We start from the raw sequence: 4258 nt of genomic DNA, 5'->3' as shown, positions 1-4258 counted from the left end.
TAATTGAATTGTTCTGAAATGAATATCAACATTAGGAATGCCTGATTTAGCAGTGAACTGAGATCATGGGACCTGATTTCCAATTAGGCTGTTGACGTTTTTTCCCTGCTTGTGTCTCATCTCGCAAGAGGATGTGCTGGGTGCCTGACCATGTGAAAAGGATGTGCTGTTCCCAAGAGTAATTAAAGGCATGTGCAATTGGTGGGATCTGTGCCCAGAGTGGTAAACAGCAGCTGGGATCTGGCAAGAATCGGGGGGCTTAGAACAGAAATCAGACTTGACCAAACCCTTGAGAATAACTGTCTTTGGACCATTCCTATTTTGTAGATTAGAAAGGTGAAATTTGAGAAGAGGAATATGAGCACAGGATCCCAACTTCATCCCACAAGACCTTATTGTTCGTGAGAAAGGACACTAGCAGGAAGGAGGAGCTGTTTGAAGTTCCATAAAATCATGATTTGCAAAGTGAGGCATTTCCTAGGTGCCCATCAGCTTTCTTGTTAACTTACAGGTCACCTTTTGCACTGCCCTCCCTATCTGAAATGGCCAGGTGATGCAAGGCTTGTGCAGTGGCTGTTGGATGCATCTATGTGAAAGGAAGAAGAGGGGAGACAACAATATGGGATTCTGCCCCCATTTTTAGAACTGTTGGGAAGGAAGCCCTGTGGGACAAGGGCTGCAGCTATAGGTGCTTCACTGTCTGCCCTTAGGGAAGGGTAAGCAATGACCCTGTTTGGTGCTGTGTTCAGAGGTAGCAGTGGGAGAAAGAGTACCAGACTGGGTTCAGTTCTTGGCACTGAGCTTGTTTATCCTGTTAGCCCTATCTCTCGGAGCATCATCATTCACTTTGTCGCCAGACACATGCTCTTATGATAATTTCTGTAATTCTGTTAGCGTGGAGGAAATAGGCTTTACTGTCCATTTGATTTTATTTATTTTTTCTTTCCAGAGGACTCAGCTGCTTGGTCTTTTAGCTTAACCCTTTGTGGATACTTTGGTTTTGCATTTCCAGGGCATTGAGGCTAAATGGTTTGCCTTTCTGTCTCCCTGCTATAAGCAGCATTATAACTGAGAATTTTGTTTGTTCTTTTTAATCCCAACTAGAAATGAGTTAAAGCTTCAAAGATCAGACCATAATTGGTGCTCTCTAAAAGTCAATGCTTAACCTGAATAATTTGGAAACACCGATCTGCAGAGGAAGCGAAGAGCCATAGCATCAAGAGATATAGATATTTTAGCTTAATTTGCCTAGTTACTGACATTTTCAGTGGTGTTTTATGGCACAGATATTTTGTTTCTAACATCCCATGCTGTATCTCCTGGTGAAATCAGCTAGAATTGTGGTAGAATTTTTTTTAGGACTGAGGAGGGTGATATGATGAGAACATGTCACCAGACTGCATTGCAGAAGAATTTGTATGGGTAGGGGGAAGCTGATCTACCAGGAAGATCTGCAGTAGCAACCTGATGAAGCCTTTGTTCTTTAACAAACATGCTGCTATTAGAGGGGTTTTGCTAAGATTTGTTAAGATCAAACCTTAATCAATTCAGGTGAGGAAGAAAGAACATTTTCCATCTTTGGTCTAGGGTATTGATGCTCCCAGTTGTTCCCAGTTTGCTTGCTGTTGTTCCCAGTTTGCTGTGGCTGCAGGGGTGCAGAAAGAGTCCCCAGTAAACTCATCTGAGTGCAGGTGGTGAGTGGTGGTGTTGGAATTTCTACATGTTCCGATGGAAGGCAAGATTGGTTCAGGATTAAAGAATTTTGTAATGGTAGGGAATGGAGAGAAACCAAACAGAGATTTCTCCTCACTTGTAGGGAAACAAAGACTGGTTGCACAATACCACTGAAAAATTTTAGTGTAAAATACATTTTGAATGTCCACCTTTTTTTTTTTTAATGGAAAGCATTACGGTAAAACCCCTAAAAAGTAGAAATGTTGAAGTTTATTTTGTTCAGTGAACTGGGACATTATCCTATTCATATTTGCCTGCAAGAAGACATTTTTGATATTTCCTTTTCTCCTGTCTTTTAGTTTTAAAATCTTACCAAAAAATAAAAGCAGAAAACCCTGTAATTCTTTGACAAGTTAAACTGGGAGCAGTTCTATCTATTATGTAGGTGGTGCTGTCGAGAGTTAGGCAAAAATAGGATTTGCCAATTGGAAAATGCAGTTTTAGGAGGTCAGTTTTTTCAGAATTTTAGGAGTTTGGGTGAAATTTTTCATTCTGAAGTTTGCTATGGGTTAAATTAGATCTGGAAAAGCTAAACCTACAGAGGTGGTTCCCAAGAACAAAATTAGGAAAGAATATATTGCTTCATTCATGATTAAAAAGAGTAAGCTGGCCACAGTGTATGAAAAGCACCAGAGCCCACCATTTCCTGGATGAGGAGCTCTGGTTCTGCAGGGATCTCCCTGGGGCCAGGGATGTGCCTCTTGAAAGCTTTTTCTGGGTTTGTCAAGTCTGAGGACTTCATCTGCCTGGACTCTGTGATAGCTGCTAACTGAGCTGCCAAATCCTTTCTAAAACTTTTGTCCATGCTGAGGATAATTTAGCTGAAGGCTGCAGTTACAGAGCCAAGCATTATCAGTCTTTACTGCTCATAGAGATGAGGCCAGTTCTGAGATGGGAGCACCTGGGGCCTCGTTTCAGCTGCATTCAGGCAGTGAGGGGGAGGATAGGAGGGAGCTGGGTAGGAGAGTAATGGGGGTAAGAGTGGGACAGAGCCCAAAGTGCTGTTGATGCTGGCTGAAAACAACAGAAAGGGATCTGTGCTCTGCACAGGCCCTGTGTCACTCAGGGGGGCTGCAGCTGCTTTGCTGCATCCATGGCTGCTTGGCTGGGTGAGTCCCTCTCCCTCCTGCCCTGAGGGAGTGTGCAGCAGCTCTGGCAGCATCTAAGTCTGCACTGCCTCTTTCAGAGTCCCTGTTCAGCATTAGTCTGATATTTAAAGGGCCTTCACCTTTACACTGCCTGCACAGTGCTGGCAGCTTCTCTGGCTTCCCAGGTGCCTTCTCTGTAAGCAGAAAAAGCTGTTCAGCAGCTGGGGCATGTGTGCACCTGTGGCTGGGATGTAACCTAACATACAGCAGCATCTCCTTGCCTGGGGAAGGCAGCCCTCTGCTCCTGGGGCTGTCCGTGCCCCATCTCACCTCACAGCTGTGGTTACAGCTGCCTGCAGAGCAGCAGCTCTGCTCTCCAGGTCTGAAAAGGAGAAGGAAACATTTGAGGTGGGCAAATCCCGTTTGACCCATTTAAACTTTACACCACCCAGCGGTCACCATGGGAGTGACTATGGGAGTGTCCAGAATAGTTCATGTTTGGGGAGATGGCCAGGGAGCTGCCCCCCATGTGCCAGCAGGATCTGGTGATCCCAGGGTGTACCTGCATCACTGGGGCAGGCAGTCCTACAGTTATCCCTCACCTCCCTGCCCTGTCTGTGTGAGCGACACAGTGCTTAGAGGAAGGGGCACGGAAGGGAGGGTGACAGTGTGAACCCTTCCTCCTTCTGCTGTGGGGCTGAAGACAGCCTCACCCACCACACTTGTGATACTTTTCCCCATCTGTCCTGAATTGCCAAACAAATTATATTCCATTTGCCATCTGTATGGCAGTTCTCTTCTGTTAAATGGGCAGTTTTCCTTATCTCTTCCACACCCACTCCTCCCTTTCACTGCATGTGGAACACTGCATGGCTAATAAGAACTACAGCATCCCATTGGGAGATGTGAGCCCAGAGGGAGGAGCCAAGCATTCCTACCTGGATATAATCCTGAGATTCCGGAACACCAGCACAGCTTTTCTCCTCTGGATTTCCCAGAGGAACAGCAGCTGCCTCTTGCCCTCGATCTTCAGAGGAAGAGACTGCACCTTTCTACAGGATCCCTGCTCCAACAGAACCACACCTGACACTCCAGGAGGGCTGCAGCCACAATTCCAATTGTACTGCTACCAACACCCTGACCCACAGGGTGTCAGGTTGTGTTCTGACTCTGTCAGTGTTACTTTGGTTATTGCATTGTTCATTTTAGCTTTTTATTTTCTTCCCTTGTAAAGAACTGTTATTCCTGCTCCCATATATTTTGCCTGCAAGCCCCTTAGTTTAAAATTTATAGCAATTAGGAGGGAGGGGGTTTACATTTTCCATTTCAGAGGACGGTCCTGCCTTCCTTAGCACACACCTGGCTTTGCAAACCAAGACACCATATTCTCACACTGTGGGGCACCTGGCCCTGCTGAAGTGCTCAGGCCCCAGGGG

This window comes from Molothrus ater, chromosome 13 (assembly GCF_012460135.2).
Source record: "Molothrus ater isolate BHLD 08-10-18 breed brown headed cowbird chromosome 13, BPBGC_Mater_1.1, whole genome shotgun sequence".
NCBI classification, from domain to species: domain Eukaryota; kingdom Metazoa; phylum Chordata; class Aves; order Passeriformes; family Icteridae; genus Molothrus; species Molothrus ater.
Note: the sequence above shows the minus strand (reverse complement) of the source record.